The following is a 19,886-nucleotide window of genomic DNA, read 5'->3' on the forward strand; positions in this document are numbered from 1 at the left end:
AGAACTTTTCAGGCTGCCTAGGCTCTGGGACTGAATCTCTGATCCCTGACTGCTGGAAAGAAATGGGTTCATTCTGTGAGGTTTGTCTTGTATCCTGCATTCTGTGACTCTGCTGAACTTAGAAGGAATTTTCAGAACAGATTCCTCAAATTTTCTTACAGAAAGAATTATTTAAAATACAGAGATATTTTATAATCTGCATTCCTCCTATAATCTGTATTCATTATTATGGGGATGAGGTACTTCCTAAACTAGGGTGACTAGGTGTAGTGGGAAACACAAACTCCTGTCTTTCTCGCAGTTGGAGAGGACGGTAGCTTTTGATCTTCACCATAAAGTATAATATTAGTCAAATTTTCTTAAATCCTGTTTCCTCATCACTAGACATCATAATGAGATTTTCTTTTTCCTGGTTAAGCTGTTACTATGGTGAATGAAGTGCAGTAAATGTGTTTGTCAGATATTGAGTCAACTTTATGCCTGTAATAAACTCCACAGAGGCCATGATTTACAATTTATTCATTTGTTTGTTTTTTATATATAGGGTCTCCTATAGCCCAGGCTGGTCCCACATGGGCTTCACAATGACACCCAGTTTCCATACTCTTTATATGCTGATGAATCCTTATTCCTTATCAGCTAATATTAGCTTTATAAGAAGAATTGATACCTGTACTTTTCTCTGTTATTACTTCTCATATGTTTGGAAATGATCATGTATACCTGCTTTTTTTGGGGGGGGGGCATCAACCAGTTCTCAAATCATGGCATGGAGACTTCTTATTAGTTTTGAATGCTCAGCCTTAGCTTAGCTCTTTTCTGGCTAGCTCTTTTAACTTAAATTAACCTGTTTCTCTTTGGCCTCAGGGCTTTTTACTTTTCTTCATTGTAAATGGAGATTACAGTTTCGTTTCCCGGCCACCCAGACCCAAATAATCACACAAAAACTGTATTAACTAGAACACCATATAGTCAACAACCCAGGCATATTCCTAGCTAGATTTTACATCCATGATATGCAGACATAATTAGCACATTAATAGACAAGGCATGGCTACATTTTCAAAATCCTTTGTCTTGTTTCCTTTGCTAGATCTTTATCAGTTCTTTTGACTGCTTTAGAAAAAAAACAGCATATCCTTTGCTTATTATGCCCCCCCCCCACACCCACCTGAGTCAGGGTTTCTCTGTGTAGCCCTGGCTATCCTAAGAACTTGATTTGTAGACCAGACTTATCTTGGACTCACAGAGATACACCCACCACTCCTTCTCAAATGCTGGAATTAAAGGACTGCATCACATGTGAGATCTTAGCTTAACCCAAAACAAAACAAAGCACAGAAAGGATTCTGTAGCTAACAGTTGATAAGCTGCTGGTCCAATTCAGCATCTTCATTTCAAACAAAGAAGAGGAAATCGAACATGGCACCTGTGACACAGGTTCCCAGTTGGGCTGTAGTGCAGTGGTAAAGGATCTCCCTGATATGTGCACAGCCCTGGGTTCCCTCTGCAGCACTGCAGAAGAGAAAATTAGTAAAACTGTGTGAGTGGATGAATAACAATTGATCACCTATTAGGTCAATCATTAATATTCTGCTTCAACTCAAGTCCAAGTCTACAATATTAGTAAAAATATTTAGGTTACCTGGATTTTGTGAAAGTCAATCAACTAAGGAAATAAACCAATATTTATGGTGTGTTTTACTTTCAGATTCTACTCTGCAGTTCTTCTCACAGTATTTTGAAAATGTAGCCATGCCTTGTCTATTAATGTGCTAATTATGTCTGCATATCATGGATTGGCCTTGAGTAGTTTATTTTCAACGGTAAGCTGGGATTAAAGGCATTGGACACCACTGCCCTGATATTTTCTCTACAGCAGTGGTTCTCAACATTCCAAATGTTGATAATCTTTAATGCAGTTCTGATGCCCCCAACCACAAAAATATTTTTGTTGTTACTTCATAACTATAATTTTGCTACTGTTACAAATTGTAAGTAAGCATTTGAAATGCAGGATATCTGATCTGCAACCTCTGTAAAAGGGTCTTTTGACCCCCAAAGGGGTCAAGACCCACAGGATGAGAACCACTGCTCAACAATTTTCCTGATTTCTGTTCTCATGTTTTTTCCTCTTTGCCCTTCTTCTGTTTCATTTGTGTGTGGATTTTCTTTTTAAATGTTCTAGGTTCTTAAGGTGGAGATATTAGATATCTTTTGCAACATTTATCATAATTTTTGTCTGTTAAACAATATTAGTCTATCTTTTGCAACAGGCATCATAATTCTGTCTGTCACAGCTGCTATGCTCATAGAGTACAATATGCTGCCATTTCATTTGTATTCACTTTAACAGAATCTTGGTTTTCCTTTCAGCTTCATCTCTCCCTCCCTCCCTCTCTTCCTCCCTCCTTCCCTCTCTTCTTTCTTTCCTTCCTTCCTTCCTTCCTTCCTTCCTTCCTTCCTTCCTTTCTTTCTTTCTTTCTTTCTTTCTTTCTTTCTTTCTTTCTTTCTTTCTTTCTTCCCAATACAGGGTTTCTCTGTGTAGCCCTGGCTGTTCTGGAATTCATTCTGTAGACCAGGTTGGCCTTAAACGCAGAGATCCACCTCCTCTGCCTCCCAAGTGCTGGGAATAAAGGTGCACACCACTACCCAGTCTTCTTATGACTTCTTTAAGGACTCTTTGTGACAAATTCTGTTATTTTTTTCAGTCATTACAATAACATGTACCCTATTTTGAGACTTGGAACATGGGGAAGCGCTCTAATTTACTTTGCATGCATGTGTATATGTGTTTGTATGTTATACATGCTTGTGTACAGGTAAGTGTGCACATGGGCATGTATGCGTGAAGGACAGGGTGTTTTCTTTGATCCCTCTCTTCTTTGTGTTGAGACAAGGTCTTTCAGGGAATCTAGAATGCACTGCACTAGGCACTGGCATGGCAATCCACCTGTCATCTCCACCTTCCCAGCTCCGCAACCACGGGTCCAGACTAACATGTACTGCTTTGCACATGCCTGCTGGAGATCTGAACTCAGATCCTCGTGCTAGTGCAGCAAACATTTTACCAACAGAGTCATTTCCTCAGCAGCCCTTCTAAGTCCCTCCTTCAAACTAGTTCAACTTTGATCCTGACACAAGGAAAAATGCATAGGATTAAAAGTATCGACAAAGATATTTATATGCATAAACGCAAAATCCTTAAGAAATTATTTTCAAGTGACTTCAGTTTTGTTTTCAAATAAGAATAACAGTATTTTCTCAAGAAAGTTGTTAAAACGAGCTTCACTGTATGGAAAGAGAACAATGAGAGCGGGTTATCTTTCAATATGTGCAGACACAGTTCATAAAATTTAGCAAAACGTATTTTGAAAAGTTAAAAAAAAAACCTCAGTCCAGCAAACGAAGAACATAGATAAGTTCCTGAGCAGATTAAAGATCTTCATGAATGACGCAGCAAAAAGTTCTACATATCCTTGTGCGAACTGTTTCCATTAATGCCAGGAAGCCTGGTCAGCGACATGCTTTAGCTATGGGTATCTGATGGTGTCGCAGAAATGATGCTGGCAAGTGGCCAGCTGCACCGTCCGACAGATGGTTTGCATAGAGAAACTTAAGATTTTTTATGGGTAAACTCTTAAAACTTACAAAGGCCTCATTGTTGTGACTGGATAAAATATCAATTGGTTTCATTTTATCAGCAGTAGCAAATTAGCAATAAAAATAATCCAAGGAATAAACATTACAAAAATCTTTCAGAGATTGTAAAAGCTACTGAAAAAAAAAAATGGAGGAACAGACGAAAAGGCAAAAAAGTGTTGGTGCTGTGTTTGCAAACTCCAAACGAAAGACAGGAAAGTAGGTAACGCTGGAAGGGATGAACCATGTAGCTAACACTGAGAACATCTGACTCACTCTAGTATAATTACAATCTGGAGAAAAAAGGCTTTCGGATGCTCATCTTAAGAGACGTTCACTCAACAAGTAATTACTGAATCTGTCCTGCACGTGTCTCTCTGCAGGAGGAAGTAAGCACACTCCATCGTGTTCATTGCTGAGTTCGGGGGGGGGGGTCTTGGGAAGATTAGTTACAGAAAGTCTGTGTAATGTGAGGACTGACGAAGGAGCCCTTGGATTAAATTCCTTCTCATGCCAGTTGAAGAGCTAAGACTTGGGGGGAGAATGAGAGGCCTTTGAACCTAGGGATGGTTTTCTCCAAATGGCTCAGTAGTGCGACCACTTTGTTCCCCCCAGAAAACTTGAGGAATTTAAATGAGTGGGTATTGAGACATTTCCATTAGCCACCTGCAACATTTAGGTCTTGTTCTCTCTGCTGGTCTCAACCTACTCCATAACCCAGGCTTCTGTCCAGTTGCGGTCTGGGTCAGGGAACACTGGTCATATAAAGGAACAGCAATTGAGGTTCTTTAAAATGCAGACCTTAGCATTTCCCACTCTGGTCAGCTCAGTGGGTGATACTATTTGTTCTACGCCAAAATACTGGAACTTGCTTCCAAATGGCTTGACCTAAAATAAAGATGATAGAGGAGTTATTTGCTCTGGTTTCCTCTTCCAATTGCTTTGGGTTTTTTTTTTGTTTGTTTTCATGGAAACACCAAGGATCTCTTTGATAGCTGGTTAGGACATATTTCTTATAGAATCCTCTCTTTACTCCAGTGCAGCAAACACTCCTGTGTCAGTGCCTTCTAGAAATTTAACATATAAAGGGACTATTATCACCTCTTTGTATTGGGAGTAACCAAGTGTAAACTTTGTCTAATTCAAAGCTTCTGTTCTACAAAGGACACTTGCTTGACCAGCACTGATTACTTCAGGATTTCTCAGTGTCTAAACTAAGTGAAGTCACTATGGGTCTTTAGGAAGCAGTCAAAACTCACCTTATTCCCTGATAACCTCAAAAGCATTAATTTATTTCTCTGAGTTTTAAACTGATTTTTCACCAAGTAGTTCTTCTGATTTTTCTCGTTGTGGGATAGACAAACATCATGCTATAAATTTTTAGTAGAACTTAGTATTTTTTAAACAATAAACTCATTTTTTTTTTAACATGCACACATCAGCTTGTTTATCGAATGTCTGTATGACCAAGCTGTACTGCAAATGCTCGGCCACCTGTCAAGTTTCATTGACATTTTTCATCGTAAGTGATGTTGTCAGTGACAAGAACGATGGGTACTAAGTGAAGAAAGCATTTCCAGTTTAATTGTTTAGTTTTAAACCCTGATCTGCCTTGCAATTACAGTTTGTGGAGACATACATTTTTAGTTCTGTTACTTCAAATTCACAAGCAGTTTTCAAAATAAATCACTTTAGCAGAGGAGTTTACTAATAGTTTTGTTAGTGGATGTTTCCCAATACATCTAAGGTAGCTGCTTGAACACTGGTCCAGTCCTAAACTCTGTATATTCTAAGCAAACTTTGCCACAGTTAGATGGCCATTCTGGGGCTGAGCTTAGGGTTTTCTACTTTACTATCAATTAAATTTTCATACACGTATGTGTCAGACAAAAAGGAAAAGAAAGTTGTGACAGGATTGAAACTAGAAAAGCAGTTAGCTTTATACCCCTCTTCCATGACTCATGGCTCCTTTTGCTTGTCTCCTGTCCTTCCTCATCACCCACTTTTACCATCTCTTGGCCTTTTTATTTCCCCCACTAAATTTAATGCTATATCCATGCTTATACTTGTGAGTGTGTTTCAGTTTTCTTTGGAGTTATTACATTTTGTGTATATCACATTTCCATTATCTATTAGTCAGTGGACAGACATCTAGACTGGTTCCATCTCCTTGCTAATGTAAATAAAACAGTAAGTGTAGAGGTGTGCCCATCTCTGTGGCAGGACAGGAAGGTCTCTGGGTGGCCCTGAAGAGGAACAGGTGACTTATATGGTTCTATTTTTAATATTATGAGTAACCTCCAAACTGCTTTCCAATATGGCTGTCTGAATGTGCACTCTCATCAGCAGCAATATCCTTTTCCCGGCATCCTCTCCTCTCCAGCATGCGTTGTCGGATGTGTTATTGGCAGTCTCTCCAACTGAAGTGGGTTGGTTTCTGAAAGTAGTTTCAACTTGCATTTCCCTGATGTCTAGGAATGTTGAAAACTGTTTTTTTTTTTTCTTTTTTTTCCAAGACAGGGTTTCTCCGTAGATTTGGGTACCTGTCCTGGAACTAGCTCTTGTAGACCAGGCTGGCCTTGAACTCACAGAAATTTTGTGCAGAGAGTTCAACAAAACAACAATAATCCTAAGTATTTACATAGCAACATTACTGAAGCTGCCAGCAACGAGTGTTCTGTGACCAACCTCTCAAGCCTTTTAATCTAATGGTAGATGAATTTGGCTTACAGCCTAATTACTGGCTGGAGCTGCTCTAAAAATTGTTAAGCCATCACATGTTAAGAACTCAAAAAAAAAAATCAGCTTCCCAATGAACTCCAATACGTTGTGTGAATTCTCTTTTTCTGGCGAGTTAGTTGATAGTTTACAATTTCACATAAAAGTTATTCTTTTGCCATAACATATACTTCAATATTTGTTCTTTAAAACCAGCAGAGTTTCCTATTTTTTTCTCTTTTCTTCATCCTTCCTTTCTTCCTTTTCATTTTGTCTTTTCACTAATAGCTGGTCTCTAGAAATGTCGCCAGCAGCAGTGGGGCATGAGCCAGTGACATGGCTCCACATTGCTGTCTTAGTACACCTTATTTGGCTGAAGCTGGGGTTCTCAACTTCTCTGCAGAAGAGAATTTTAGAATGAGAAGAGGTAGAGTGTGTGTAAAGGAGGTGTTACCGTTTAAGCATGGGAACAGAGACCAATGTTTTGTTGGACAAACATTTTGGTTGAATACATAAATATTTAACCTATATATTCCAGTACCTATATATACCTTTTGCCATTCTAAAGACATTGGTTTCTTTTCTGGTTTCTGTTATTTTGACAATAATAGTTTCACAACAACCACAGTTGCCCCATGGTTTTAAATTTTTCTTCTTTGGCTCCGACTCAGCATCACATCAGGAAAGTCAGGTAGACACCCAAAATGAGGACAAAACTAACACTAATGTTTCCTCCCCAAGGACCAGAGTGTTGAACGTCTCTACGTTACATGCATGCTTAAGTATACACAATGAATTAGTCACCAACAAGTATCACAGTTGTATGAAATTCTAGCTGAAAGTTGCTTTTATCAGTTGCTATAGTATAGTTTTATAAACAATGGCCGATGTTACAAACAACAAGGATTAACAGAAAATAAGAGTGATTGATTAAAGCAGCTAGTAAGATAAAAAAAAAACAGTCATATAAAATTTATATTGAAGACATGCTGAGAAAAAAAATTATAGTCATGCTATCAAATTCTAGAGATTGATTAAACCTGCCACTTCTGAGAAAAAGTACACTGCACTTAGTGCTGACTTGAATTTAGGGTCCAAGGGGAGAGCCACTGTTTTTTTTTTTTTTTTTTCAGCATGAAGCTGCAACCTCATGCAGTATAGACAGAGCCAGGAAGGGTTGTATTGCCACCCAGCCCGGTTTGTGGGTCTGTCACAGATACTTTTGCAGTTCAAATCTAAGTTAATCATCACTTTTAGAATGTGTCAAAAGACTCAAAATAACCTAAGAATCCCAAACACAAGGCTTTTTAATTTTTTTTATAATCTACCAGACAAGGTTTTATACTTAGATATATAGTATCTTCTAATTATCCCATATCTCTCTTTTATTTTCATTTCTGACACATATTTTGGAAATAAGTCACAAAAAAAACTTGGTGGTATGATTATGATACCAGAGTCTGGACTGGATGTTGGATGACTTCTAAAATTGTTTGATGAAAGAAAGACCTAAAATTGTTTTGTTTGTTTATATTTTTGTTAAGATCAATTGAAAATTATTACAGTATACATTCCAGTGGGAAAAGGAAACATATTTTGTAAAACACATTGTAGGGGAAGAGAGAACAAAAGAGAATGAGAGAGAATTATTTCCAAGAATTCTTTTCTTCTCAGAACACTTATGAAGTATTGCAGTGAGGTAATAGAGGGTACAGAGACATAATTTCATTTGTCACTGCTGGCTGTATTACTCTTCATTGTGATATAGGTGACCTGAGACAAAGTCATACTACTTCCTTTCATGAAATAAGACATAGTTCCGTGTCATTTTTATTCCTAAATTAGAAATAAAAAGTAAGAAAAATGGTATTTTATCCAAGGTAGCACACAGATCTGCAATCCTGTGCACACAGGTACATCTTGGGGAGTTTTTCACCCTGAGAGAAAAGAAATAAAGAAGGAAAGGGAAGAAGGAAGGAAGGAAGGAAGGAAGGAAGGAAGGAAGGAAGGAAGGAAGGAAGGAAGGAAGGGAGAAAGGAAGAAGGAAGGAAAAAAAGAAAGAAAAGAAAGTGTGAGCAAGCAGATGAGAAAGGGGGAGAGAGAGGAAGTAGGTGAGAGAGGTGGAAGGAGAAGGAAGGGGTTGGAATTGGGGAGGAGGAAAGAGAGAAAAGAGAAATAAAGATATCTATGTAAAAATATTTACATACATTGGTGGTGGTGCATGCCTTTGATTCCATCACTTGGGAGGCAGAGGCAGGTGGATCTCTGTGAGTTTGAGAGCAGCTTGGTCTACAGAATGAGTTCCAGGAAAACCAAAGCTATATAGAGAAACCCCGCCTCGAAAAAAAAAAAAAAAGAAAAGAAAAAAGAAAAAAACCCACATGACTTAGATTCTCCTTCATTTTGAATTTAGGTAATTTATAAATTAGTATGTGTTTTTCCTTCTCCTTGTAAATTTTGCATATGGCTTGGTCTAACATATTTAGTTATTAATTTGTAGATATGCTACAATCATATGGCTTTCCAATTAAAAAATTAACTGTGTTCTCACAGTGAGGAATAATAAATCACATACATTTTCAAGTTAGTGTACTTTTCTACAAGTGTCTGGGGTGATTTAGGAAGCCACCTTTTGTGTTCTGTGTGATGCATCCTATCAAACCTTAAATACCAGAGACGAGTTCTAGACGAGTTCTACTAACTAGTGTGAGAAGTTCTATCTGTGTTGTTTTTATTGGTTATTGAATAAAGAAACTGCTTTTGCCTATGATAGGGCAGAATAGAGCTAGGTGGGAAAACTAAACTGAATGCTGGGAGAAAGTAGGCAGAGTCAGGGAGAAGCCTTGTAGCCACCACAGGAGACAGACACTTCTGTTGGAGCCCATGGAAACTTTGCCAGTAGGCCACCACCTTGTGGTGATGAACAGATTAATGGAGATATAGGACATAAGAGATATGTAGAAATACACTTAAGCTATTGGCCAAACAATATTGCAAATAATAGAGTTTCTGTGTGATTATTTCTGATTTCAGTGGCCAGAAATGAAGGAGCAGCCCCCGCCAACAACTAATCTCTTCATTCTGCACAGGATGAGGATTTCAGAAGAGATCAGATATCACTTATTTCAATATTGACGTTTTGCAAATAAGGCAGAAGTCTAAGAGCTGGGATGTGGTCATTGAGTAACTGAGGTCAGACACACAGTTGATAGCAATGGTGAAGCTCGATCCAGGGCCCTTGCTTGCTGATTCAGGTGTTTTCTCCTCTTGCCTAGTTTCTTTCATCATTGCTGAGTTTATCAAATAGACATGTGCTTGTTATAGCTTGTGTACACTTAAACATTGTTACTCTAAAGTATCAAATAAGTGATTCCTATTAAGTAGCCTTTTTATGTTAATGCATAAGAATTTTTTCTCAAATCAAGGGTGAAATTATGTATATGCTTGCAGCTCCAATCTATAAAACTACAACCCAAGATTCTAATCTGACCAAATGCTTTTTTTACTTCTCCCATAATGTGTTACTATCATAAATGGTCTTGTATTCAGTCTATTGCTTCAAAATATTTCAAAATGTTGGTTTATTTTGATGAATTAATTCCCCCCTACAACTTCTATATTACCCTTTTAAGGTCTTCTAAATTAAAATAGCATTCCTCAAAGAAATATCAGTAATTTAGTTCTTAGCCACCTCTCAACTCAGAGATTTGTGTGTGTGTGTGTGAATATTGGCCAACTGCTCATTAACTGTGCTTGAATTGCTACATTGCTTTTCCTTAATTTTAATATGCTTATAGTTTATATACATAAATATTTCCACTTATTAGAAATTTGGCTAGAGATTATATCTTATTTACTGATTACAAAACCACATTTAATTGGACCAAATAAAGCTTTAATATGTGTTTTGCCCACAACCCCATTCTATTAGTAGGCATAAGAAAGTGGCCTCCATCACGTGTGCTTTTTCTATGTGGTATTCAAAAGCTGAAGTAGAAGAAAAACCTAATGGGGCTGAGAAAAAAAAAAAGACATGAAGTGCATCCAAAGACCAGACTGGAAGAGTGGATACATGGGAACAGTATAGATGAAAAATATACTTTCTGTTCAATGATTGCGAATTGGTCATGAAAATGGTGAAGAAACAACAGTAACTCCAAAGTTTCCTTGCCCTAGAACACTACTAGGTCCAATACAAAGGCCTGTTTCATTCTAACAAAAGAAAATCTAATATTTATTCATTCAATGTTGGAGCATGCCGCTTGGCCACTTATTTGTTTCCCGGCCGCCCAGACCCCCGAAATAATCACACAGAAACTATATTAATTAAATCACTGCTTGGTTCATTAGCTCCAACTTCTTATTGACTAATTCTTACATCTTAATTTCACCCATCTCTATTAATCTGTATATCACCACGAGGTCATGGCCTTCCAGCAAAGGGTCAGCACATCGTATCTCCAGTGGCAGATCCATGGCGTCACCTGACTCCACCCTTCTTTCTCCCAGCATTCAGTCCAGTCTTCCCTGCCTACCTAAGTTCTGCACTATCAACAGGCCAAGGCAATTTCTTTATTCATTATTGATAATCACTGTACACCGAGGGGACTCCTATATCATTTCAACATATTTTTTGAGCATATATTATGTCCTAATTTTTGACATTATTTTCTCCTCTTTTATTTTAGGAGATGCCAATTTTTCATGACTCTATTTGGGATTCCTTAAACAGGAGTTGACTTTTGTGACTATGTATTCATGCTTTCCTTTGACAATCTTTCTTTCCAACAAACAGAAATGTCATCAAGGACCTACTAAGTGGTCCCCAGTAAACCATCCTTTACCTATAGCAGTTCTGTTTTTCAGCTCGACTGGGAAGTTTACCAGTCTTGTTTACATAGGCAGTGTTGCTTTCTATGTCTTCATGTGTCCACTTTTTTCAACTAATAGAAAGAAAAAAATACCCAATCAGGTGTAAAAAGCCAAAATCATCGCCTTTCTGACTTAGAAATGACAATTGCGTTTATTTAACCCATGTGTGAATGGCTGTATCCTCACAATAATTGCATCAGCCATATATCCCGGAAATCAGAGCAGATAGAGATAACCACCCACTGTCTAAGAAAGAGCACGTTCTCTGCAGCTGAGGAATTCAGAACTCTACACAGGCAAAGCAGCTCTCTCCCTCCTACTTCCTATGCTTTGTGTCTATCTCCAATAAAATGTTAAATGAATATGCGTCATTTCGTTGACTCTCACTGAAATGCATATTTTAGTTGTTAATAAACTTTGAAGAAAAAACATTAAAAATGTCAAGAGATGATAAATCACCATGGGGCTTCCTTATTATTTATTATTTTCTTTAGTTTTTGGGTGTCGAATGGTGACATGTTCATGGCTTCTGACTCTTCCAGGTTTCCTGTAGAGAGTGATGTTCCAAAATTTCCTTATGCTCACCAATTACCATTGCTTCAGCCACCCAAAGAAAAGTATGCATTCTTTTTTGTCCCCTTCACAAGTTCTTGTTCTCTTTTGATGCTTTTAGAAAACAAATCATGTGTGAAGCAAGACCATTTTTCACGTTCCTAGCACAGTAGAGGATCAGTCAAAATATTTGTACAAGACATGCCGTGCTTCATGGATGGCTGGTGCTAATTAGATGGAGGCCGGTAGGCGAGGCTTCTCTCCAGGGCACAGATGGATTCAGACATTCTGATAGAGACAATTGAATTGGAAGAATTTGCTCTAATTAGGCTGAGCGAAGCATCTGAAATGAAATCAACATAACAGTGCCCCTGTCCTTTACTGTCAAGAGTGGAGACCGGGATTTATCTTGCATATGTGACTCAAATGCATCTTACCAGGGCAACGTGTACCGCCTACCCTAATCCTGCCTCCACGGGAAAAGATTAAAGGCTTGAGCAATTATAAAGCTGAAGATTGCAATGCGTGATGTGATTTATAAGTGGATAGCAAGGGGAAAGAGGCTTTAACAGGCTCCAGCCAGTCTCTCTCTCTCTCTCTCTCTCTCTCTCTCTCTCTCTCTCTCTCTCTCTCTCTCTCTCTCTCTCTCTCTCTTGTTTTCCTTTGTTTTGAGGAAGTAGAAGGCGGTTACTTTTTCAAGAATCATTATGGCAAAATCATTGCATAGCTTGTGTGTCTCCAGTGCACAGAAGGTGGCTTGTCTCTTACGGAGTTCAGTATGTTGCCTTCAGTAATAAATAGTACTTTATTTTATGATGCCTCCTTTTGTCACGAATATTGTTTAACCATGCCCTTCTACCTTGTTGAGTTAGTCAATGCTGCTTCAAAGTTTGGTGGGGGGGGGGGCGGCAGTGAGAGTTTATCTTGGCCTGCATTGGTCACTATAAGTACCCCTGAGTCAATACTGCTGTGACCCGTGAGATCTTCTGCAGGGAGACCCTCAAAGAATACAAGTATTTGAGTAGATGATAGGAGAGAAAACTTAACGATTTTTAATGTTACATAAAAAACAAACCCTAAATAAGAAAGTAAGTTTTAAAAAGTCAAAGTTTGAAAATAAGTTTCAAGAAGGCAATTTTCCCCCCAAATAATTCTCATTTATCCCTGGGCTTGTCAAGGACTCCTTGGTTTTCATGATATTCCAAATGTGCAGGTGCACATTTCTTACTTACAACCCTTTTACCATATTAAAAACTGATGTATTAAATACAGACTCTATACTAACTACATCGACATTCATTGTGACATTATACATTACTTTATTGTTCTGATTTGATGCATAGAAAATTAGGTTCAAGACAAATAACTTGCTCAAAACCATATAGCTAGTGAGTTGTTGACACAGAATTTAGACCATAGCAAGTCTGACTGCTGATATTAATCATGCTTTAAAAGAAACTGTATGGTTAGGTGTTAAGTACATCACTGTTGTGTTATTTTTATGTATATTATTTTTATTTTTTAACATCTGTTTTTCGTGTGTATGCACGTGTATGTATGCACGTGTGTGTGTGTGTGTGTGTGTGTGCGTGCGCCACAGCATGCTTATGGAGGTCAGAGGACAACTTTCTGACAGCTATTTTCTCTGTTTGCAAAGTAAGTTCCAGGAATAGCTTGGCAGCAAATACCCATACCCAGTAAGCCATCTTGCCAGTACATATGAAGTTATGATAATGTATGCAATACATATGTATGTATAGGTTTCTATTATTGATCTGACAGTTTTGAATTTTTAGCTACATGACATCATAACAGAAATAAGATTGGACCTGAATGACAGATGAGCGGATAAGGGTGCTTGCTACTGAGTCTGATGGCCTGAATTCAGTCTCTGGAATTCACATGGTGGAAGGAGCGAACCAACTCACACAAGTTATCCTCTGACCTCTATTCATGTCCTGTGGCATGCTCATGCCACCAGCCTTCTCCCCCACCATGAAGAAATACATAAATGTAAAATAAGAAATAATTACATAACAAATTTTTCATTGTTCTGATAGAATTTAAATTTTTGTGGAGTATTGGACACTGCTGCCAACTGGTAACCATATGAATATAACAAGATGTTCAGGGCAGTGCCCACACCATAGCAAGTGCTCAAGATATTTGTAAAATAACCAAATGAAAAACATCAAATGGTAAGCAAGAAAATAGTCTTCAAATTCACAGGAGGAGAAAAGAAATAATGTTCTTTCTCAAAATGTGAATTAAAATACTATAACAAGAGAAAAGTTTGATCTGCAACTAAGTCTAAAATGATTACATAAATTATGCCTATGCACAGACTTTTATACAAGTAAATTCACTTTTTTCTCAAAATATCATATCTGATAGTGGTAATGATGATGTTTTAATGGCTACTGACATTAGGTGGAAGAAAGACGCTCGTACATCTGTATGCCAGGAGCTCTGAAGCCTGAGTAAAGAATATGTATTACAAGCTTGAGTGTCAAAAGCATGTCAACACTGTTGGCATATAAGAGGTAGACATTCACTTCTGTGTTCTTGAAATTAAATGACTAACTTCTCATATGTAAATTTAAATCATTTTTTGAAATGATAATAAAGCACCATTCAACCAGCCTGCTTCGGAAAAATCCAGTGTAGTAGTTAATATGAACAGTTGGTGTAATAATTTAAGACTTGGTTCAGAGCCCAAGCTTCTCTTCCCAGCTATAGGACTGGTGCTGGAGGGAAGACTATCTGTCACCTCTTCCTCACATGACTTGCTGCCTCCTGACTCCTTCAGCATCAAAACAGGGGTAATGCAAAAGAGAGCACGGATAGGGAAAGGACCAGGAAAGAGCCTAGATGACAAATTTTTCTAGATCTGGTACTCTAAAGTTTTGGAAATGGTCAAATGTGTATGCACTTCTAACAGATGATTTGTGGGTCCTTAGATAACTTCATAATACTTGATAGGTTGTCCTGAAGTTTACTGGTTGTGGGCTAATGCAACCGTTTTGCCTGGTAGTTTCCATGTTCTTCCTCAGTCCTGGAGAATCTCTTGGACCACCTTAGCATCTTTTTATGGAGGATTTTCTACCGTTCTGGATAGCATATAAAATACTACTCTTGGACAGGCTGTAGAATAGCTCCATTAGAAAAATAAATGTACTTATTTGTATGTTATTTGCTTATTGTGTGTGCATATGTGTCTATGGGTGTGGCACATATATGCTACTGTGCCCATGTGAAGGTTGGAGGTGAAGGGAGTTGGTTCTTTTCTTCCACCATGTGGGTCTTAGGGAATCAAACTCAGATCCTTGGAACTTGGTGGTAAATGTTTTTACCATTTTGTGATACATAGATCATCCCTAGAAATTATAACAACCTTGGCATTGTGTTGACCACAGTTTTTTCCTCAACAGAAGCCCTTTGCTCTACTGCCTCCTTCAGCAATTTATTCACCTTTTCGGCTCTGTCTTCATTTTGACAAGTGTAGCAGCTCTTTCAGAAGTCTCAGTCACTGTCCTTGAGGTAAGCAGTAAACCTCCTGGCCACTCTTTAGTGGAGTGACAGTTGGCATACTTTATTGATAGGGAAAGTCTCTCCTCAACCACAAAGTTCTACCCTTTTCAACTTCTACCCTTTTAAATATAGAAGACGTTCTGAAAATTGACTTGAAAACTATGTTTTGTACATTATATCTAGGTGATCAAATAGCTGTGCCTCAGGTAAAATGGAGACAGAGTTAAAGACTTAACTTTTTTTGGTGTTACTGAGACAGGATCTCTACTGTCCCAGTCTAGTTGAGGTTGGCTGAATTCCTGATCCACTTGCTCAAACTTGCAGGGTGCTCCAATTACAGGACCCCACACCACATCTAGTTCTGTGATGCTGGGACCAAGCACTCCGCCGACCAAGCTGCATCACCATCCTTACATGTGTTTTTTTTTTTTTTTTTTCATTAGTGCTCTTGTTGACAGTCTCCTTTTGTAGCCCAGATTGGCCTCAAACTCGCAATTCTCCTTCGTCAGCTTCCCAACTGCTGAGATTGTAGATGCACACCACAACATCTGGTTACAGGAACATTTTCCAAAGGCACTTTGAAAAATGGAAGTATTAAGAATAGAACCCAGGGTTTCACACATGCTGGGCAAATGCTTTAACACTGAGCTAGATGTTAATACTTGGCAATCTTGTGTAACAGTTTCTACATATAATCATCTGTATTCAATGATCGTCCCTCTGCTGAATTTACCAGGAGTTCCAGATGTGTTCTCAAAGTAAGGGACATGGGAGTTATGGGAACACCTTTGAATCTGTTTATCACATCATGATGAGCAATGAAAAAGCATCAGATCCATACGGGTATTCACCCATGAGTGTGCATGTGTGTCTACAAGATTCTACAGCTATGGAGAAAGCAATGGACAGACACTAGGATTTGACATTGGTCATTTTAGGAGAAGGGTATAGAACATATTAGCATGAGAAGGAGAAATAGGGGAGAAAAAATGTATCAATTTAAGAATAAGCATGCAGGGCCTAAAGAGATGGATCAGCAGCCGAGATTACTTGCTGCTCTTGAGGAAGACCAGAATTGGGCACGCTCACCCACATCAAGCAGCGTAGCACTATCTGTACGTCCAGCTCCAGGAGATCACGCCCTCTTCTCGCCTCTTTGGGCACCTGCATGACCATGTTATATTTACATACACACACACACACACATACACACACATGCACACATTGGCACATGAAAATAGAAATAAATATAATAAATATAACCATTTATATAATGTAGCATTTATTTTCTCATGTAACATGTGATCTATTTACATATATATCATGTTTGAAGAAATTTATGAATACTACTTTAACAAAAGAAAAAGATTTACTCTTTCTGTCTCATAAAATACTTCTGTAAAGTTGACTGTGGGGCCTAAATGTTATTTTTTTAAGTATAAAGTAAAAATAGCAACAACAGAAGAAGCAAAGATGTTAGTAACTAATAAATTTTTAACCTTAAATTATTGGAGACTTTGGGGACCTTAAGCTGTTTCCATGCATGAGTGTAGCAATTTGACTTTAAATCAGAACCCACATGTTTGTGTGTGCAAGAGCATGTGCACATGCACACACACTTACACACATCTCACACAAACCCAGTCATATTATACTAAAACTATGATTGCTTTAAATATGGTTTACAGAATTGGGAGGTGGAATTCAGTAAAGCAATGTCATGATACTAAAAGCTAACTATAGAGTGTTTTGGTTTTTGTTGTAATAGGAGCGGCAGGCTGCGTCCCACCACCCGGCCGTCCGCATGGCTAGCTTTATCCAAAATAATTACAAGGAAACTGTATTCTTTTAAACACTGCCTAGCCCATTAGTTCCAGCCTCTTATTGGCTAGCTCTTACATATTGATCTAACCCATTTCTAATAATCTGTGTAGCCCACGAGGTGGCTTACCAGGGAAGATCTTAACCTGCGTCTGTCTGTAGTGAGAGAACCATGGCGACTCATCTGTGAAAACAAAAGAAGACCCATTCCAAACGTTTTCCCAGGAAAAAGCAAGCAAAACTGTAGAACAACTTCCCCATAGTTCAGACAGTTTAAATAATCCCAGTATGTGGAAGCCAGTGATGGTAGATAAGATGATAATGGTATAACATAATCATCTATACGCCTGTTTATTTTGTTTTAACAAAATTCAATTGTCATTCCGAATCCCAGTGTGTTCAGTTGAAAGCAGGAGAAACTGAGCCAGTGGGGGTGAGTTAGAGAAAAAGCACACGGCTGCCTGGTCTGGCAGTCTGTGTTCATTTTCCAGGTTCCACGTGGTGGACGGAAGGAACTGACTCCCACAAATTGTTCTCTCCCCTTTGGACCTCAACTGGAGACTGCCTCAGTGGATAAAATCACTTGCTGCTTTTGCAGAGATCTGGGATTCAGTTCCCAGAACCTACCTGGTGGCTCGCAACCATGTGTAACTCTGGTGCCCAGAAATCTGACACCTTCTTAACTTTGTGGACATTAGGCAGGTATGAGGTGCATATACACACATCAAACAAAACACTTATATATGTAAAATAATAAAACAAATAAATCTATAAGGCATATTTTTTACTTTCATTTCTCAGCTGTGGCAGATGCAACTTTCTTTACCACATATACACAAAGAAAGTATTAGATTTTTTTTCTTTCTTTCTCGTTTTTGGAAACAGTGTTTCTTTGTATAGTCTTGGCTATCTTAGAACTCACTCTGTAGAGCAGGCTGACCTTGAACTCACAGAGATCTGCCTGTCTCTGTATCCTGAGTGCTGGGGTTAAAGTGCCACCTGCACTCCCACCCACATTCCATTCCCAACCTAGACATTTTATTTTTTTAACAGAAGGAAAATGAAAAGGAAAAGGGGAAAGTCTTCTAGGTATGTTGATTGCATTGGTAGGCCTACAGAAACTGAGCATCTGCGAAATTCTCCTTGGTCTGTCTGCTTTAGAGGTCAAAGTCACCTTCCCACCTTCCCACTGCTCCTCTTTCTGGAGCATCAGACACTTAGACACCTTTTGCAGTTTCTCTCTTTCTTCATCCAGACTCTTTATGCCATCATCCATTTAAATTTTTTAATATTGAAAAGATTAGCACTCAGCACTTGGGAGGCAGAGGCAGGCAGATCTCTGTGAGTTCGAGACCAGCCTGGTCTACAAGAGCTAGTTCCAGGACAGGCTCCAAAACCAGAGAAACCCTGTCTCGAAAAACCAAAAAAAAAAAAAAAAAAAAANTATCATTTACTTTATTTAACAGTCTAGGGGTTTGGCAGCCATAGTCAGCATGGGTGAGATTTCAGGTGCAGTTGGGAATTCAGCTTTGTCCGTGGAGCTGTTAGTGTAGACAACTTTGGAGGTCAAACACATTTAAACTTTTCTCACAGCACACGTGAAAGTCACTCTAAACCTGATTCTGCTTTCCTTCTCAGCAAACTGGCCTGGTCGGTCCTACAGCATGGCCTTTATTGTTCCTCATGTTACTACTTGCTCCCTTTCTACGATAAATTTATGACCTCCAGAAGGTATTAATTTGACACTCACAGCATCAGGCTCTTCACAGCCACTGTAGGTCTTTCAAAATGTAAAACTTTGTTCCTACCGGGACCTAAATAGTCTCCTGGTGAGGCAAGGACACAGTTACCTGCCTGTGTCTAAAGGAAAAACCTAGTGTTCCCCTTTCCCTACATTTTTAATTCAATATGCTCCCTCCCACTGGCAGAATGGAACATGGTTCCCCACCTACCCTTCGCATCCTTGTGAAGACACGTCTCCTTTGTTTTTATTGGTGTGTGTTTTTAATTGGTCACCTCCGGCAAAAGGGCACTCCGTCCATCTACTTAGCATCACTTATGTATGCTGTGATGTGTTTATTAGTAATAGTGTTGATAAATTGACACATCTTTTAATTAGTTTGTAATGTGCCTGTCCTCAATGACTCCACGCACTCATACACCATGTTCTCCTTAGTACTTTCTGTTCTTTGTGACTCGAACACTTCATAGCTGAAGGAATCTTGGCAACAAGGCATCAGTGTTTCTAAAGTCTATGAAGTATCCTAGACCCAGGGGTAATGTAGGAGGGTATTCTTTCTATGTGTTGTTTTCTTTGGTTGAATAAAGAAGCTGCCTTGGGCTTTTGATAGGGCAGACCTTAGGTGGGCAGAGTAGACAGAACAGGATGCTGGGAAGCAGGCAGGCAAAGAGAGCCGCCATGGAGCCAGCCACCAGGTAAGACATGCTGAATCTCTCCAGGTAAGCCACAGTCACATAGTGATACACAGATTTAATAGAAATGGGTTAATCAAGATGGAGAGTTAGTCAATAAGAGGCTAGAGCTAATGGGACAGGCAATAATTTAATTAGTACAATTTCCGTGTGGTTATTTTAGGGGTTAAGCTAGCCGGGTGGCTGGATGCAGCTTGCCACTCTTCTTACTACACAGGGGACAGGAGTAATTGTCTTTATGTATATATTTTGCAACCTCGATCAGAATCGCTCCGCAAGGGTGAAAGAACAGCCTTTACATTGGTTGAGTATGGCCT

The 19,886-nt window shown here is 38.8% G+C and overlaps 1 pseudogene; it reads right to left on the reverse strand.

The window, feature by feature from the left end:
* Positions 1-18,595: 18,595 nt before the first annotated feature.
* LOC126498995 (elongin-C-like) lies at positions 18,596-19,097 on the reverse strand (annotated as a pseudogene).
* Positions 19,098-19,886: the final 789 nt, after the last annotated feature.

This window comes from Alexandromys fortis, unplaced genomic scaffold (genome assembly GCF_014885135.2).
Source record: "Alexandromys fortis isolate MF-2015 unplaced genomic scaffold, M_Fortis_MF-2015_v1.1 scaffold_14, whole genome shotgun sequence".
Classification (NCBI taxonomy): domain Eukaryota; kingdom Metazoa; phylum Chordata; class Mammalia; order Rodentia; family Cricetidae; genus Alexandromys; species Alexandromys fortis.